General features: G+C 46.5%; 1 pseudogene; it reads left to right on the plus strand.

Moving 5' to 3' along the window:
• The window catches only part of LOC101608948, an 84,983-nt pseudogene that overhangs the window by 25,830 nt on the left and 39,452 nt on the right, over positions 1-19,701 (plus strand).

Consider the following 19,701-nt stretch of genomic DNA (forward strand, 5'->3'; position numbering starts at 1 on the left):
GTGGCTGGAGCCCCTGGTGCACCCATTCTCCATTTTCTCTCTCTCCCCCTCTCTCTATCTGTCTATGTCTCTGTCTCTCTGATAAATAAAAATAATAAAAATAAATAAATAAAAATAAATCATTAAAAATGGACTAGCTTGTTTGGCATATGGAATGTCAAGACAGTGTAGCATTCAGGCAGAGAGCTTAGCTGTGGAGCGTTGCCAGACTGCTTCCATCTTCTTTCTTGTTCTGATTCCTGGTACACAAGTGGGACTCCCAGGGTAGGGCCTTTTTTCCTCACTGTGTAGCCAAGGATATCCTTGGACTTCTTGACCCTTGAGCCTCCTGCTGGGATCACAGGCACCTGGATCCACCCTGCCTGGCTTTATGGAGTTCTGGGGATAGAACCCAGGGCTTCCTGCCTGCTAGGTAAGCTCTCTCCCAACTAAGCTACAATCAACCCCCAGCTCGACACTCAGGTAAGTGAACCATTGACTTATCCCAGCTTCTTTATGTTTTTCTTTTTCGTTTTTGTAGTCTTAGGCTGGCCTCAATCTCACAGTTTCCTACCTCATCCTCCCAAGTGCTGGGATTAAAGGTGTGGGTCACCACGCCGGGCCTTTTCAGGGTAGGGTCTCACTCTAGCTCAGGCTGACCTGGAATTCACTATGTAGTCTCAGGGTGGCCTCGGACACATGACGATCCTCCTACCTCTGCCTTCTGAATTGCTGGGATTAAAGGCGTGCACCATTATGCCCAGCTAGATAATAATTTTATATTTTATTTATTTATTTATTTGAGGGAGGAAGAGAGAGAGAGAGAGAGAGAGAGAGAGAGAGAATGGGCATTCCAGGGCCTCCAACCACTGCAAACTAACTCCAGATGCATGCGCCCCCTTGTGCATACATGGGCCTGGGGAGTTAAACAGGGATTCTTTGGCTTTGCAGGCAAACACCTTAACCGCTAAGGCATCTCTTCAGCCCAAGATAATATTTTTTAATGCAGAAAAGGCCATTTGATGAACAAAACGAAATTTCTGAAAGATTGCCAAACAATTGTAAACAGGTAAAATTAGGCGCCATAATGCTTTTCATATCAATAGAAATCCAGCTGCTAAACTAGCAAGTTAAACCCATGGTGGGGCGGGCCTGCCTCGGTGGCGCACGCCTTTACTCCCAGGCAGAGGCAGGAAGATCGCTGTGGGTTTGAGGCCATCCTGAGACTCCATAATGCATTTCCAAGTCAGCCTGGGCTATAGTAAAACCTTACCTTGAAAAACAAAAACTAAAAAACAAAACAAAACAAGAAAACCACAGTGGGCTGGAGATGGCATGCATCTGGGATGTTGGTGTGTAGGGGCTAGAGGCTCTGGCACGTCCATTCTCTTTCTCTCCTTGCAAGTGAATAAATAAATATTTTTTAAAAGGCCGGCCAGGTATGGTGGCACATGCCTTTAATCCCAGCACTAGGGAGGCAGAAGTAGGAGAATGGGATGAGTTTGAGGCCACCGTGAGACTGCATGGTGAATTCCAGGTCAGCCTGAGCTAGAGTGAGACCCTACCTCGAAAAGGCCAGGTGTGGTGGCCCATACCTTTAATCCCAGCACTTGGGAGGATTAGGTAGGAAGCTGTGAATTTGAGGCCAGCCTGAGACTACATAGATCATAGACTACATAGGTAGTGAATTTCAGGTCAGGTTGGGCTAGAGTGAGGCCCTACCTTGAAAACAAAACAAAACAAAACAACAACAACAACACACACACACACACAAAACAAAACAAAACAAAACAAAACAAAACAAAAAAAAAAAAAAAACCCGGTGGTACTTGGCAGTGATAAATTAAGCTGCTATTTGCTCTAGATTTTGAGCAGAGTGAGCTGGCCAGTGTGACCTCAGCCTGTAGCTCTCAGGCGGGTGGTCTTGGGAGTCAGGCTTGGAATGTCTTTTGTCCTCTAGATATATATTTTACCTCTCCCCAGGGAGCGATGAGAAAGTCCTGGCATTGTTACAACTCCTACACCGTTAGCCCCCTTTCCATCTGCTCTCCTGACTCCAATTTTCTTCATAGTTAGCTAGACTAATGCTTTTATTTCTTAGGACCACCATTCTTACTTTGCCTTTGAGCAAATGGGGTGTGGCAGGGGGGTTTACTATGCCTTAGTGAGGGGAAATTATGCCTGGAATCCTTGTCATTTCTGTTACTAAAGCTGTACTTTCAGAATTATTTTTTTTTTTTGGTGGTGGTGGGGGGGTCTGGGAATGGAACCCAGGACTTTGCACACATTAAGCATATGTTTACCAATCAGTTACATTTCTAGCCCGAGAAGTAATTAAAAAATGTCCGGGGCTAGAGGGACGGCTAACTGGTTAAGGTACTTACCTGCAAAGCCAAAGGACCCAGGTTTAACTCCCCAGGACCCATATAAATCAGATGCAGAAGATGGCACATATATCTGGAGTTTGTAGTGGGTGGAGGCCCTGGCATGCCCATTCTCTCTCTGTCTCCTCTCAAATAAATAAATAAAAATAAAAAATATTTAAAAATTGTCATGAGAGCGTGGCGTGGTGGTGCACGTCTTTAATCCCAGCACTCGGGAGGCAGAGGTAGGAGAATTGCCATGAGTTTGAGGCCACACTGAGACTACAGAGTGACTTCCAGGTCAGTGTGAGCTAGAGTGAGACCCTACCTCGAAAAGAAAAAAGAGATTCATGAGGAAAATTGCTTCTCTATTTTTCATCTTTTGAGGTGTTCCTATGTAGATTCATATGAATAAAGTAAAAATGTCTTTTTTAAAAAAATTATTTATTTATTTATTTATTTGAGAGCGACAGACACAGAGAGAAAGACAGATAGAGGGAAAGAGATAGAATGGGCGTGCCAGGGCTTCCAGCCTCTGCAAAAGAACTCCAGATGCGTGTGCCACCTTGTGCATCTGGCTAACGTGGGACCTGGGGAACCGAGCCTCGAACCAGGGTCCTTAGGCTTCACAGGCAAGCGCTTAACCGCTAAGCCATCTCTCCAGCCCAGTAAAAATGTCTTAAAGGTGAAAATTTATTCTAGATTTAACCTGACTATATTGTTTTCTATATTGGCACACAGTTTTATCTTAGATGTTAAAATACCTGGGTTCTACCTCACCACTGTTTTCCTTTTTTTTTTGATTTTTCGAGGTAGGCTCTCACTCTGGTCCAGGCTGACCTGGAATTCACTCTGTAGTCTCAGGGTGGCCTTGAACTCATGGTGATCCTCCTACCTCTGCCTCCCAAGTGCTGGGATTAAAGGCGTGCGCCACCACGCCCGGCTACCACTGTTTTCTTTTAAAAAAAGAAAAAATTTGATACAGAAATAGGCAGGTAGAGAATGGGCGTGCCAGGGCCTCCAGCCACTGCAGTGGAACTCCAGATGCGTGTGCCCCCTTGTGCATCTGGCTCATGTGGGTCCTTTGTCTTTGCAGGCAAACCTTAACCATCTCTCATCATAAGCCATCTCTCCAGCCCCGACTGGTTTTTGGGGTTTTTTTGATAGGGTCTTCAGCTCAGATCACTTCAATTTATTATGTAGCTAACTCCTAATCCTGCCATTTCCACCCACACTCCCTCCTCCCATATTCTGGGATCACGGGGGGGGGGTGTCACCAGGGCATTTGTTGTATGTTTTTTTTTTGCAAGCAGAGGGACAGAGAGTGAGCATGCCAGGACCTCCAGATGTGTGGTAATAGGGACTTGAACCCAGTCATTATGTTTTGCAGGTAAGCGCCGTAACTGCTGAGCAACCTCTCCAGCCCATGGACTTTGTGCTAGGATTAAAGGCTTAAATTTTTTTTGTTTTTCGAGGTAGGGTCTCACTCTAGCCCAGGCTGGAATTCACTATGTAGTCTCAGGGTGGCCTTGAACTCACAGCCATTTGCCTACCTCTGCCTCCGGAGTGCTGGGGTTAAAGGCATGTGCCACCATGCCCAGCTTTCATTTTGGATTTATTGTTTTGGTTTGACTTTTTTAATTTTTTATTTTATTTATTTGAGAGTGACAGACACAGAGAGAAAGACAGATAGAGGGAGAGAGAATGGGCGTGCCAGGGCCTCCAGCCTCTGCAAACGAACTCCAGACGCGTGCGCCCCCTTGTGCATCTGGCTAACGTGGGACCTGGGGAACCGAGCCTCGAACCGGGGTCCTTAGGCTTCACAGGCAAGCGCTTAACCGCTAAGCCATCTCTCCAGCCCAAAAGTATTCTTTATATGAAAAAGTCTGTTGCAATGGTGAATTATCAGTCTGTGCCTATCTTTTTTTTTTTTTTTGCTGGACATGGCAGCATACACCTTTATGAGAGAGAATGAAAGAGAGAGAGAATGGTGCACCAGGGCCTTAGCCACTGCAATTGAGCTCCAGACACGTGTGTCACCTTGTGTGCACGTGTGGCCTTACATGCTTGCATCACTGGGTGTCTGGTTACGTGGGACCCAGAGAGTGGAACATGGGTCCTTAGGCTTCTCAGGCAAGCACCTTAACCGCTAAGCCATCGCTCCAACCCTGTGCCTATCTTTATTCAAAGATACCTGAATGTGTATATAAAATCGTGTCTCTCCCTTCTTAACATCACTAACTTTTGTCCCTTTGCTTGAGAGAGAAGTTCAGAAGTCCTGGGCTGGGGACATGGCTTGGCAATTAGAGGCACTTACTGGGTTCAATTCTCTAGAACCCATGTAAAAAAAGCCACAAACTGGCACATGCATCTGGAATTATTTTGCAGTGGCAAGATGCCTGGCATGCCCCTAGTGCCCATCCCTCACAGATGACAACAGAAAATCAAGATTCTTGCTGATGGTGTTGCTGGTCCTTCATCCCAGCACTTGGGGGCAGAGGTCAGAGGATCCCCATGAATTCACGGCCAGCCTGGGCCTACAGAGTGAGTTTCAGGTCAGGCTGGGATACAGTGAGGCCCTACCTTGAAAGTATCAAAACCTAAAATTGAGAGGGGGGCAGAGTGAGGATGACTGGACCCCTGAAGGCAAAAAAAGCTCAGGAAAGTTTGCACTTGCCAGAAATCCAAGGTGATTTGACTTATTTCTTGCCTAGTTCTCCTAGATCTGTTTTTCCATAACCAACCAGGACCCCTCCTGGGAGGGAGGGCTTTCATAGGGTTTCAGCCCGGTGGTTGGTCAAGTTCAGCCTCCGAGGGGCTTGGAGCCAGGGCTAGCCTCTTCCCGAGACAGTCCCTAGCCCTAACCAACCAGTGGTCCCCCTGGTTCACCCGAGCCGGAGGGCGGGCCACCGCCCCTAAAAGGGTATAAATACCTCTGCAAGGGGAGGGCAGGCTCTCTCCTCCTCTGACTACTTGGGAACTTCCAACTGTGGGTGAATTTTCCCCTTGGCTGGGCCTGGGCTGGCTTGGCCCAGACCCAGCCGGAGGCCCCCCGCCCTCACCCTCGGCCTGGGCTCATTATCCCCTCCCGCTCCTCCCGCGGCAGGAGCGCCCTGAGCTTTCTTTCCTTTGCCCACCTTTTCCCCAGGCCTCCTAGAGGGATCTCTAGTCACGTGGGCGCTCTACTTCCCTCAATAAATATAATAGTTTAATGATTATCCTCCTCCGTTTTGTTTAAGTTATAGGCAATTATAAATGTCCAAATTCACATGTTTTTATTTATTTATTTGAGAGTGACAGAGAGAGAAAGAAGGAGATAGAGAGAGAGAGAGAGAGAGAGAGGGAGGGAGAATGGGCATTGCCAGGGCCTCCAGCCTCTGCAAACGAACTCTGGATGCATGTACCCCCTTGTGCATCTGGCTTATGTGGGTCCTGGGGAATCGAGCCTCAAACCGGGCTCCTTAGACTTCACAGGCAAGTGCTTAACCACTCAGCCATCTCTCCAGCCCTCAGTTTTCTTTTTTATTCAATTGTTTTACTAAAACTAGAAGTGAAGCTAGGGTTTGGGGTGCAAGGAGTTTCCTGGGCCCTTAGTACCCCGTTACAAAATAAAATCAGGAATCCTGACCCGGCCTTGGGCCCCCTTCCCAGGACGTTATTCTGCGTGTCCTTTCATGTTCTAACCGTACTTGTCATCCGTATGTCTCTCTGTTAGGTCAGGACAAAAATGGACTCACCGAGGACAGCAGGAGGGAGACCGAGACACAAGGAAGTGGGTCATCCACGTTCCTCAAGGAACGGCCCAGCCGTGGTCCCTCCCCTGCCTCACAACGCCCCAGGTCTGGGTGTCCTCCCCCTGTCTCTCAGGACACCAGGTTACTGCTCTGGTCTCACACCCTGCCTATCTTAGATCTCCCCTAAAGAAGCCTTTTCTTTACTTTCCCCTTCCTCACCTTCCCCGACTGAAGAGCTCTGTTCAGTCCACTATCTGTGATCCCTAGTCCACTGCTCTGCTCTTGAGAGTCAGTCCTGGAAGCTCGTGTTTTTCCTGAATAAAAGCTTCCATCTTTGCCTCAGAGTGGTCTCCGTGGTCTTGGTCACCCCTGAACCTTACACCTTCCATGCAGCGACTTTGGCCTCTGGTCTCCCATAGGCAAGATGAGATGATGGCTCTTTCTGCCTCCTCTCCTTGCCTTTTTTTTTTTTTTAGGTAATGTCTTGCTCTAGCCCAGGCTGACCTAGAATTCACTGTGTAGTCTCAGGGTGGCATCAAACTCACAGCAATCCTCCTACTTCTGTGTCCCAAGTGCTAGGATTAAAGGTGTGTGCCACCATGCCTGGCTAAAGACATATTTATTGGTCTCTTACATGTAGTCAACCTCGCTCACCCTCCCCTGACTGTAGATCTCTCCTTTGTATTTACTTTTTTTTTAAAATTTTATTTATTTATTTATTTGAGAGCGACAGACACAGAGAGAAAGACAGATAGAGGGAGAGAGAGAGAATGGGCGCGCCAGGGCTTCCAGCCTCTGCAAACGAACTCCAGATGCGTGTGCCCCCTTGTGCATCTGGCTAACGTGGGACCTGGGGAACCGAGCCTCGAACTGAGGTCCCTAGGCTTCACAGGCAAGCGCTTAACCGCTAAGCCATCTCTCCAGCCCTCTCCTTTGTATTTATTCCCAACACTCCTTACAACTATAATAAGATGGTTCTAGCTGGGTGTGGCCTTTAAGCCCAGTATTCTCAGTGGCAGAGGTAGAAGGATCACCATGAGTTTGAAGCCATCCTGAGACTACATAGTGGATTCCAGGTCAGCCTGGGCTGGAGTGAAACCCTACCTTGAAAAACAAAACAAACAAACAAGCAAAAAGATGGTTCTGTGATCAGATCTTCATTGTCTCCAATATCATGGATGGAAGCTTTATACTTAGCAGAGGGCAGTCAACATCTGCCACAGTGAATGAGTGAATGCATGCTGAACTCTCTGTAAATATTGTTCAGCAAAGGATTGAATGGCATGCTTAGTACTCAGTGTGTATAGCCAATTTTCAATGACTGTTTAATGAATGAATCCATTTTAGTCTATTCAGAAAGAAAAGAAGGGGCTAGAGAGATGGCTTAGTGGTTAAGCACTTGCCTGTGAAGCCTAAGGACCCCGGTTCCAGGCTTGATTCCCCAGGACCCACGTTAGCCAGATGCACAAGGAGGTGCACACATCTGGAGTTCATTTGCAGTGGCTGGAGGCCCTGGTGTGCCCATTCTCTCTCTTGCTCTCAAGTGATCTTTTTTTTTGGTTTTTCAAGGTAGGGTCTCACTCTGGTCCAGGCTGACCTGGAATTAACTCTGTAGTCTCAGGGTGGCCTTGAATTTACGGCAACCCTCCTACCTCTGCCTCCTGAGTGCTGGGATTAAAGGTGTGCGCCACCACGCCCAGCTTCTCTGTTACTCTCAAATAAATAAATAAAAAGGGACAAAAAAAAAAAAAGAGAAGGGCCCTATTAGTTATCAATGAGGAACTCCGATAGGGAGTAAACCACAATGAGAGGCCGGGAGGAGGACTGTGAAAACCCAGAGAGAGCAGGGCGTGGGGGCGCACGCCTTTAATCCCACCTCTCTGGAGACACAGGTAGGAGGTCGCTGAGTTCAAGGCCAGTTTGAGATTACACATAGTGAATTCCAGGTCACCTGAGCTACAGCAAGACCCTACCTTGAAAAACAAACAAAACAAAACCAATCAAACAAAAACACAGAAAGGCAATAAACTATTTTAGTGTTCATTGTTCATCCTTTTTTCTTTCTGTTTTTCGAGGTAGTCTCTAGTGGCTGACCTGGAATTCACTATGTAGTCTCAGGGTGACCTTGAACTCACTGTGATCCTCTTGCCTCTGCCACCCAAGTGTTGGGATTAAAAGCGTGAGCCACCTGGCTCATCCTTTTTTTTTTTTTTTTTTTTGAGAAGGGTCTCGCTACCTACTACCCAAGCTGGTCTAGAACATTCCATCCTTTGCCTCCGCCTCCCTAGTGCTCAGCTTGCAGGCACCCCCATGCCTGGTGAGCGGGGAGAGCTTCAAGGTTTGCTCATTAGGGAGTAAGCGGGCCTTGTGCGTTACCATGTACGCGTCCTCCCCTGGCCCTGGAGGCCACTTATCTCCCTTCCCTAGACAAGAGCTCAGGGGTCTTCCTGCCTCCCTGAGCAATGCCCCAGGTTGGTGAGAATCCAGTGAAAAGTATGAGAGTGCATTACAAGCCGCATCTGCATTATTATTTAATGTGGAAGGAATTTAGGGCATCCTGCTGGGAAAATAGTTCCTAGCCAGGGCTGGGGAGAAGGCTCTGTAGTTCCTGTGCAAGCATGGAGGCCCGAGACTGCCGAGTTCAAATCTCCAGACCTATGTAAAACAGCTGGGCGTGGCCACGTGTACCAGCAACCCCAGGGCCGCAGGGGAGCAGAGAGCAGAGTCTCCAGAGCCCCACAAGCTCTGGAATCCGCGGAAGGTGACTTTGACTCAAAATAAGACCAGGCCAAAGAGTGATGGAGGGGACACACCTGATGTTCCACTGCAGCCTTCACACCCCTGTGACCCTGCCTCAGGGGAGCGCATGGGTGGTGCAGGGCACACACAAACACACACAGCACACACACTACGTTACACACACACCAAGCCAGAGCAAGACAGACAAACCCACTTCCTAGCTACTCAGTTCAGGATAGGAAACCTCCTTTCTAGTCTCCCCGCTCTTGCCAGTTTCTGTACTTTTATTTGTTTTATTTATTTATTTATTTTGGTTTTTTGAGGCAGGGTCTTGCTCTAGCCCAGGCTGACCTGGAATTCACTATGGAGTCTCAGGCTGGCCTCGAACTCACGGCGATCCTCCTACCTCTGCCTCCCAAGTGTGGGGATTAAAGGCGAGCGCCGCCACGCCTGGCTAGTTTCTGTACATTTTTGTCTGTTTAGAAAAGATTGCTTAACTCAGTCTGCATGTACATCTGCACATATACATATAAACATCTATACAGATATACGTAAACCTAAAAGTACAAATCACAACATAATTTGATTTGATAGCACGTTTCTTCTATGTCTCGCCTATTGACCCAGGGTCTGAATGAGGCTGAAGCTGGTCTTGAACTCATGATACTCCTTTACCTTCCAAATGCTGGGATTATAGGTATGTACCACCATGACTGGCTCCCTATTCTCTTTTAAAAATATTTTATTATTTGTTTATCTTATTTTACTTTTTTGGTTTTTCAAGGTAGGGTCCCACTCCAGCCAGATTGACCTGGAATTCACTAGGTAGTCTCAGGGTAGCCTCGAACTCGTGGCGATCCTCCTACCTCTGTCTCTTGAGTGCTAGGATTATTTGTATTTGTTTATTTGAGAGACAAAGAGCGGGGGTGGTGGGGAGAGAGAATGGGCGCCCCAGGGCCTCCAGCCACTGCAAACGACCTCTAGATGCTTTCACTACCTTGTGCATCTGGCTTACATGGGTCCTGGAGAATTGAACTGAGGTCCTTTGGCTTTGCCGGCAAATGCCTTAACCACTAAACCATCACCCCAGCCCTCCATATTCTTTTTTACTGTATTCTTTTTTAAAAATACTTTTATTTCTTATTTATTTTACAGAGAGAAAGGGGGGTGAGGGAGGGAGAGAGAGACACACAGAGAGAGAATGGGTGCATCAAGGCCTTCCGCTGCTGCCAAATGTGTGTGCTCCCTTGTGCATTTGGCTTATGTGTGTTCTGGGAATTGAACCTGGGTCCTTTGGCTTTGCAGTCAAGTGCCTTAACCACTAAGCCATCCCTCCAGCCCTGCTGTGTTCTTTTGCTTTGTTTTGTTTCGAGGCAGGGTCTCAGTCTAGCCCAGGCTGACCTGGAACTTACCTCGTAGTCTCATCCTGGCTTTGAACTTGCAGCAACCCTCTATGTCAGTGTCCTGAGTGCTGGAACTATGGACATGAGACACCACGCCCAGCCAGATGTTAGTCAGTGTTTGACATCTACTTCTGCCGTTGCTAAGTGCAGGGGCAGGTGGAGGTTCTGGCTGGAGGGCGTGGTCTAGAGACAAGAACGTGATCTGGTTCAGGTGGGATCCAACCTGTCCTTGTAGGAGGCTCAGCACAGAAGGGTGATGTGTTCATGCAATGTGCAGGAAGTTTCCCTCATGAATATTTAGAAGCTTGTGGTCAGGGCAGTGAACCATCAGTTCCCCCGAGACCTGCAGGGAGCAGCTGTGCAGTGAAAGGAAAGTGGAGGTCTTTATATGCCTGGAAAGCTGGTGACCTTGACCCGAGTGCTAACCCAGGCAGAGCCACTCTCTGTTCTCTGCTGTTCTGTTGCTTTTAGGATACAGCCACCCACACTGTGAGTGTGCCTGGGACGATTGCTTTTCTTCTTCTTCTAATCAGCAGATCTTTCAATAAAGCAAGTGACGTTTCTTCCTTGGAAGTGTGGTAATGTCTATAACAGGTTGTGTACTGTTATGGCCATTACAGCGCCTCAATGGGCACTCAGCAAATATCTCTTGCTCTCCAGTTGCCTTCAGTGTGTGTGGGGTGGGGGGAGACATAAAACCAAAGCAAACACCACCCCACACCTCAAAAACAAACCCAACACAAAATAAAACCAGCAGTGAGACGTATTCGGACCTGATCTCTTTGTTTGGAGTTGAATTAACAGTATCAGACAAATGCCAAGAGAATCGTTAGTTGAGAACAGCTGAAAACATAAGAACGCAGAGGACTTTTGTCCCCTGGCTATTACAGTGACAGAGCCACAGACAAAAACCCCCTACACCGAGATTTCAGAGCCAGGCACAGTGGCTCATGCCTGTGATCACAGCACTCTGAAGGCCGGGCTGGGAGGACTGGCCTGAGTTCAAAACCTGCTTGGACTACAGAGTGAGTTCCAGGTTAGCCTGGGTTAGAAAGAGACTCTTTCTAGGAGTCTCTTTCTAGGTAGGAGGATCACCGTGAGTTTGAGGCCAGACCCTACCTTGAAAAACAAAAACAAAACAAAAAAAAAAAAAAGAAAGATAAGATAAAATAAAATAACAAATGAACACACTCCTATGTTACAAAGATTGTTTAGATATCTGGCTAAGGAATTCCAAAATAATTTACTTTTTGCTCTACTCCGGTTGTTGGCCCAGCAGTGGCAGAGGCCTTTGCCTCATGGACGAGGTCCCGAGGGCGGGTCATCTGGCATGTCCCACAGCTGTTCTGGAAGGGAGTGCCTGGCACTAAGATGTGGGACGGCTTCTGTTTGCCCAGGCCATGAACACACCTTTGATGAAGGGCCATTACTTCCTAGAATGTCCTTGTAATTCCCTGGTGGGTCCATTCTACTCCATTCTATCACTTCCTTCTGGGCGTCAGACCAGAGAGTTTCAAAGGCAAGGGCCTGGCCTGCACGTCAACAGCAGTGTAAGGTGGGCAGGAAACCGCCGCTCCGCTCCCTGCCACCCAGCGCTGCCTCCTAACGAGCACGCTGCCCCCCCCCCACCTCTTCAATTCGGAAACGAGGATAAGGGGCTGGAGGAATGAATGGCTTAGTGGTTAAGAAAACTTGGACTAGGAAAGGCAGGAGAACAATTCTTTGTAATTCAGGGAAATAAAAGGCGATGGTCTGGATAACAGTGAGGATGGAAACATATAAATACATCTGTATGTAGATGTAATTTGGTTTTGCTTATTTATTTATTTATTTTTGGTTTTTTGAGGTAGGGTCTCACTCTAGCCCAGGCTGACCTGGAATTCACTATGGGTGACCTGGAATTCACAGGGTGGCCTCGAACACATCAATCCTACTACTTCTGCCTGCCCAGTGCTGGGATTAAAGGCGTGTGCCACCACGCCTGGCTCCCCTTAATATTTTATCTATTCACTTATTTGAGAGAGATACAGAGATAGGCAGAAAGAGAAAGAGAGAGAGAATGGGCATATCAGGGCCTCCAGACACTTTAAACGAACTCCAGATGTATGCACCCCCTTTGGCTTTGCAGGCAAATGCCTTAACCACTAAGCTATCTCTCCAGCTTCTGTTTGCTTTTTAATATTTTACTTATTTAAGAGAGAGAGAGGGAAAGAATGGATGGGCATGCCAGGGCCCCTAGCCACTGCAACAAACTCCAGATGCATATGCCACCATGTGCATCTGACTTATGTGGGTACTAGGGAATTGAACCTGGGTTCTTAGGCTTTGCTAGCAAGTGCATTAACTACTGAACCATCTTTCCAGCCCATGTGTATATATATATATATATGTATATTTTTTTCAGCTTTTTGTGGTAGGGTTTCACTCTAGTCTAGGCTGATCTGGAATTCACTCTATAGTCTCAGGGTGGCCTCAAACTCACAGTGATCCTCTACCTCTGCCTCCTGAGTGCTGGGATTAACAGCATGCGCCGCCATACCCAGCTATATAAAATACTACTTTTGCTGGTTTATTTGATATTTGCCTTTTCAAGAAAATAGATGAAGGATTTTATTTTCACATGGACTTGAGTTCCTATCTTACTCTTTTTCTGTTTGTTTTATCTTTCTTGTAAGACTATCATGATTAACAGCAAGACTGGTGATTTGGTAAATGTTTCATTCTCACTCCATGCCTAGCTCAATTAATTTCTTCTTGCAAACAGCATGAAGTGAGAGTGTATCTGCTGGGCAAGCAATTCCAGTAACAGAGGGAGTAATGGTCTCACTACTTTGCAGTCATATTTTTGCCCACATGAAAGAAACAAGCCGGGCATGATGGCACACACCTTTAATCCCAGCACTCAGGAGGCTGAGGTTGGAGGATCACCGTGAGTTTGAGGCCATCCTGAGACTACATAGGGAATTCTAGGTCAGCCTGAGCTAGAGTGAGACCCCAAATCAAATAACAACAATAAAAAAGAAAGAAAGAAAAGAAAAGAAAAAAAGAAAAAGAAAGAAAGAAAAAGAAAACAGACAGTCTGAGCAGGTGTGGTGGCGCACGCCTTTAATCCCAGCATTTGGGAGGCAGAGGGAGGAGTGTTGCAGTGAGCTTGAGGCCACCCTGAAACTACATAGTGAGTTCCAGGTCAGCCTGGGCTGGAGTGAAACCATACCTTGAAAAAGCAACAACAACAAAACAATAAATAAGTAAATAAAATTAATTTTAAAAGGCAGTCTGTTGGGTTTGCCTCAAGAAAAGTTAAAAAATAAAAATATTTAAAAATAAAAAGAAGAGTTGGGTGTGGTGGAGCATGCTTTTAGTCCCAGTACTCTAGGGAGGCAGAGGCAGGAGGATCACTGTGATTTCGAGGACACCCTGAGACTACAAAGTGAATTCCAGGTCTGCCTGGGCTAGAGTGAGACCCTACCTCAAAAACAAACAAACAAACAAAATGAAAAAGAGAGAGAGGTTGTGGGGGAGGGCGAGGTCTTTAGTGGTGTGACCACTGTTAAGTCACCCATATGACAGTGCCCAGCCCCCAACCTGTGCTTATGCCAGCAACTCTAATTTAACCCAGTGGTTCAAAAAATCAACAAACGTACCAACACACACATACACACACACCACCACCACCACCAACGACAAATAAACAAAACGCATGAAAGTAAAAGAGGATTTGTTATTAGTTTTGAAGAAGGGCTTTAGTGGGAGGAGATTAGAAAAGGTAATGGGGGGTGAATATGATCAAGTACAGTATTACTTGTATATATTTGTCAAACATGAAGAGAGAGAGAAAAGAAAAAGAGAGAGATGAGAGAAAATGAATGTAGCCTTGAAGAATAAGCAAGATTCAGGTAGAGAAGGAGGAGGGCATTGTCGGTGAGTGAGTGGAAAATTCCGGCTTGGAAGCGTGCCCCAGAATCTCAGGAATTTTTACGTTAGTCAGTAGGCAATGGCACTTTAGGGAAGGGTTATCCCCAGGGGATTGACATATAGCTTGTGAAAATGGTCTTCTCAGCATACTTGGTGGTCCTGTCTGAATTTAGAGTTTGCAACCTATGCATATTTAATGAGTTAGCTAGTGTATATATTAGTCTTACAAATAAGAAAACAAAAAATAAATGATCAAAAGACAAAGATTTCAAGGCTAATACTTGAAGTGGGGCTAAGCAGTGTTTCATGAAGCTTTCACATTGGTTGTACACACAGGTTTATTGTGGGTGGAGGAGAGAAGGAATCTGAAAGCGGGTTTCAGTCAAAAAACTTCCCAAATCAGGGTGTGGTGGTGCACACCTTTAATCCCACCACTTGGGAGGCAGAGGTAGGAGGATCTCCATAGCCTGAGACTATATAGTGAATTCCACATCAGCTTGGGCTAGAGTGAAACCCTACCTTGAAAAACCAACTCAACAACCAAAACAAAAAAAAAAAAACCACCAAAAAAAAAAACAAAAAAAAAAAACAAAAAAAAAACAAAAAAAACAAACCAACCAAAGAACGATGTTGAAGACTCCACATGCTTGGGCTGCAAGTTCACTGAGAACTCTTGCTGAAGCTGAGCTGAAAACCTCCTCTGTGTAGACCAGCTGACAGAAAGCTGGAAAAAGCCACACTGCATGTAGCTCCATGGGAGAGAAGTCACCAGAGGACATATACAACAGTGGACACTGCAAGACTTAAGTTTGACCAGCCAGGCTGTGGTGATTTGATTCAGGTGTCCCCCATAAACTTAGGCATTTTGAATGCTAGATTCCCAGGTGATGAAGACTTGGGAATTAACGACTCCTGGAGGCAGTATTGTTGGGGGCAGGCTTATGGGTCATTATAGCCAGTTTCCCCATGCCAGTGTTTGGCACACTCTCCTATTGCTATTATCTACCTTATGTGGGCCAGGGGGTGATGTCCACCCTCTGCTCATGCCATCATTTTCCCTTGTTATCGTGGAGTTTCTCCTTGAGCCTGTAAGCCAAAATAAACCTCTTTTTCCCAGAAGCTGCTTTTGGTTGGGTGATTTCTACCAGCAATGCGAACCTGACTGCAACACAGGCTAAATAAGTCAACGGGTGCAATTGTGGCATCTCTGTTATGGGGGAAACCAGCTGCTCTCTAACTGGACTGGAGGCCTGCTCCATGGGGGGAAATGCATGCCTGATACTGAAAACCTACAGTGGGAGAAGTCATGAGCCCTAGGGGTGTAACACCTGCTGGTATCTGGCTTAATGCATATATCAAGCTCACCAAACTGCTTGGTAAGCACTGTTTCTAGTGTTCATACCCATGTATTAATGCTACTCTAATTTTTGGTGAAATAAGCATCTTTTTACAGATGGTTGTAACCTTTGGAATGACTCAAAAGGCACCATAGTGCTGAGAAGTGACAGAGGAGTGCTCAGCACTGAAACATCTCTATCACACCCTTCAAGAGGGGTGTGTGTGTTGGGGTGGGGGGGAGAATGTAAGCGCCAAAGGAAGGGTACCACTCCTTACAACGCACTCTGCCAGACAAAATGGCCTGGATATCCATGACCTCGCAGTGCCTGACACTACCTACACAAGACCATCAGAATAGGAGGAAAAGATGATGACCTCAAAAGAAAAGAGAGACTGATTGAGAGGGAAGGGGATATGATAGAGTGGAGATATGAAGAGGAAAGTGAGGTGGGGAGGGAATTATCCTGGATTATTGTCTATAATCATGGAAGTTGTCAATGAAAAAATTCTTCAGAGAAAAAAAAGAGAAGAAAAACAAAACAAAAAGTATGTGGCACCATGACTTAAAAAAAAAAAAAAAAACAACAATGGGCTGGATTGGTTAGTGGTTAAGGTGCTTGCCTGTAAAGCCAAAAGACCCAGGTTTGATTCCCCAGTACCCACATAAGCACAAGGTGGCACATGCATCTGGAGTTCTTGCTTGTGGCAAGAACCAGTTCATTCACAGCATGTCCCGAGGAAGACAGAGCTGCCTCTCATCTCAAATCTCCATCTCAGAAGGTCTCAGGGCACAAAGGAGCTGATCTGGAATTCACTATAAAGTCTCAGGGTGGCCTCAAACTCATGGCCATCCTCCTATCTCTGCCTTCCAAGTGCTGGGACTAAAGGTGTGCGCCACCACGCCGGGTGGAAAGAACTTTTATAAAAGGGGAGTAAAGGCAGAGGGAGGAGTTCGCTGTGAGCTAGTATATGAGACCCTACCTCAAAACAACAAAAACGGGCTGGAGAGAAGGCTTAGCTGTTAAGACGCTTGTCTGTAAAGCCTAAGGACCCAAGTTCAACTCCTCAGGACCCACGTAAGCCCGATGGATGCACAAGGTGTTTTATGAGTCTGGAGTTCATTTGCAGTGGCTAGAGGCCCTGGTGTGGCTCTCTCTCTCTCAAATAAATAAGTAAAATATTTAAAGAAAAGAAATAAAATCCCCAAAATAAGTAAAGGGGGGTGGCTTCAGGAAGTCTAAGTGCTGGACACTGTCTAGGTCACTCAGAGGTGTGACTTCTCTTTATCAAAAAGGAGGGGCAGGGGGCTGGAGAGATGGCTTAGCGGTTAAGCGCTTGCCTGTGAAGCCTAAGGACCCCGGTTCGAGGCTCGGTTCCCCAGGTCCCACGTTAGCCAGATGCACAAGGGGGCGCACGCGTCTGGAGTTTGTTTGCAGTGGCTGGAAGCCCTGGCGCGCCCATTCTCTCTCTCTCCCTCTATCTGTCTTTCTCTCTGTGTCTGTCGCTCTCAAATAAATAAATAAATAAAATTCAAAAAAAAAAAAAGGAGGGGCAGAAGCAAGAAGAAGGGGGAGGGGTGGACTGGTTCAAATGAACCTGTTTTAAAATTTAGATTATTCTTTTTCTTTTTGGTTTTTTTGAGGTAGGGTCTCACTCTAGCCCAGGCTGACCTGGAATTCACTATGGAGTCTCAGGGTGGCCTCGAACTCACAATCCTCCCACCTCTGCCTCCCGAGTGCTGGGATTAAAGGTGTGCACCACCACGCCCGGCTTAGATTATTCTTTAAAATTTATTCATTTGAGAGTGGCAGACAGAGAGAAGGAGGCAGAGAGAGAGAATAGGCACGCCAGGGCTTCCAGCCTCTGCAAACAAACTCCAGATGCATGAGCCCCCTTGTGCATCTGGCTAACGTGGGCCCTGGGGAATCCACTGTTGAACTGGGGTCCTTAGGCTTCACAGGGCAAGCGCTTTCCTGCTAAACCATCTCTTTTGGTTTTTCGAGGTAGGGTCTCACTGTAACCCAGGCTGACCTGGATTTCACTATGTAGTCTCAGGCTGGCCTTGAACTCATAGTGATCCTCCTACCTCTGCCTCCCCTATGCTGGGATTAAAGGCGTGCACCACCACACCCAGCTTAAAATTTAACTTTTTAAAAATTAATTTTCTAAATTGGCATATAAACTGATGGGCCTCATTGTGGCATTTCCTTACGTCTACATTGTTAGGTCTCGGTTACAGTTCTACTTTGAGTCCTGGTAAAATTTAGTAGACTAAAGCAAACCGTTTGGATGGGAATTTTATCTCGACAACTGAGAGTAAGGGCTGGGGGTGTAGCTCCGTTGGTAATGAGCTTGGCTGATAGGCCCGAGGTTTGATTCCCAGCTGTCAGCACCATCCAGTGGTGACAGGGAGGACCAGAAGTGAATATGCAACACACAAAACACGATTTTAAGGAGGGCGAGGGGCGGGCGTGGTGGCGCGCCTTTAATCCCAGCTCTCGGGAGGTAGAGGTAGGAGGATTGCTGTGAGTTTGAGGTCAGCCTGGGACTACATAGTGAATTCTAGGCTAGCCTGGGCTAGAATGAAACCCTATCTCGAAAAACCAAAAAAAAAAAAAAAAATGATAATAAAATGAAATGAAATAAAATAAAATGAAGGAGGGCCATGGGGATTCACTAGCAAGATTAGTACTTAGCTAACAGCTTTTTTTTTTTTTTTTCTTTTTCCCCATTTCAGTCTGAACACAAGACAGATCAGGAGTTCACATTAGCTCCGGGCAAGAAGCAAACAACTCATGATTATCAGGAAGTCATTGGAGAAGTTGATGAATTCCTCCTTGCAGGAACTCCACCCAGGACACACAGCTGTCCATGTCCTCAGAGTCAGCCTGCGCAAAGATTAACCCTGCACTATGTGAACTGGTTATGGTGGCTCATGTCTGTAATCCCAGCATTTGGGAGGTAGAAGCTGGAGGATCAGAAGTTCAAGGTCATCCTTAGCGCAATACAGTGAGTTCAAGGCTGGCAGATGATTCACCAATAAACCATATACTGCACACATCTTTAATCCTAGCACTCGGGAGGCAGAGGTAGGAGGATCACTGTGAGTTCAATGCCAGTTTGAGTGAATTCCAGGTTAGCCAGGGCTAGAGTGAGACCCTATCTTGAAAGAAAAAAAAAAAAGATGTTTAGGGCTGGAGAGATGGCTTAGTGGTTAAACGCTTGCCTGTGAAGCCTAAGGACCCCGGTTTGAGGCTTGGTTCCCCAGGTCCCACGTTAGCCAGATGCACAAGGGGGCGCACATGTCTGGAGTTCGTTTGCAGAGGCTGGAAGCCCTGGCGCGCCCATTCTCTCTCTCTCCCTCTATCTGTCTTTCTCTCTGTGTCTGTTGCTCTCAAATAAATAAATAATTAATTAATTAAAAAAAAAAGATGCTTATCCACTGATGGGTTGAATGCGTATTATTTTGGTTCTACAGCGAATGGTCCCATTTTTCTTCTAATTGTCTCTATATCCTAATTATGAATGCAAAGCAAAACAGCCCAATAACAGCAACCTCTGCTTGTCCTGGGCTTTATTTCTTGTGATTCTCATTTCAGCCCCCCTGAGGCAGGCACTGCTGTCATCCTGGGAGAATGAAGTCTTTGAGAACTTGTGTCATTTGCCTTAAGTCACAGCGCCACCACATGGGAGAGCCTGGATATGAACCTGGAAATGTTCAATAAAATGTGTCTTCTTTTTAAAAAAAAATTATTTATTTATGAGAGAGAGAGAGGAAGATAGAGAAAGAATGGGTATGCCAGGGCCTCCAGCTGCTACAGATGAATTCCAGATGTGTGCACCAGCTTCTGCGTGGTTAAGGTACATATGTCTGTCAGGCACTACTAATTTTCCCTTTTCCCTTCTCCTTTCCTCCCTTCTCTCCTTCCTGGTGCACCATGTGTGGTGTACGCACGTGTGGGCAGACGTGTATGTGGACCAAGGCCAGAGGAGAGCTTGGAGAGCTCCTCCTCTATCACTTTTCTACTTTATTTCCTTGAGATGGAGTCTCTCACTGAGCCCAGAGCTGTTATTATTATGTTTTCACTTACTTTTATTTGAAAGAGAGGGAGAAAATGGACGTGCCAGGGCCTTCACTACTGCAAAAGAACTCCAGATGCACGCACCACCTTGTGCATCTGGCTTATGTGGGTCCTGGGGAGTCAAACCTGGGACCTTTGGCTTTATAGG

This window comes from Jaculus jaculus, chromosome 12 (genome assembly GCF_020740685.1).
Source record: "Jaculus jaculus isolate mJacJac1 chromosome 12, mJacJac1.mat.Y.cur, whole genome shotgun sequence".
Lineage (NCBI taxonomy): Eukaryota > Metazoa > Chordata > Mammalia > Rodentia > Dipodidae > Jaculus > Jaculus jaculus.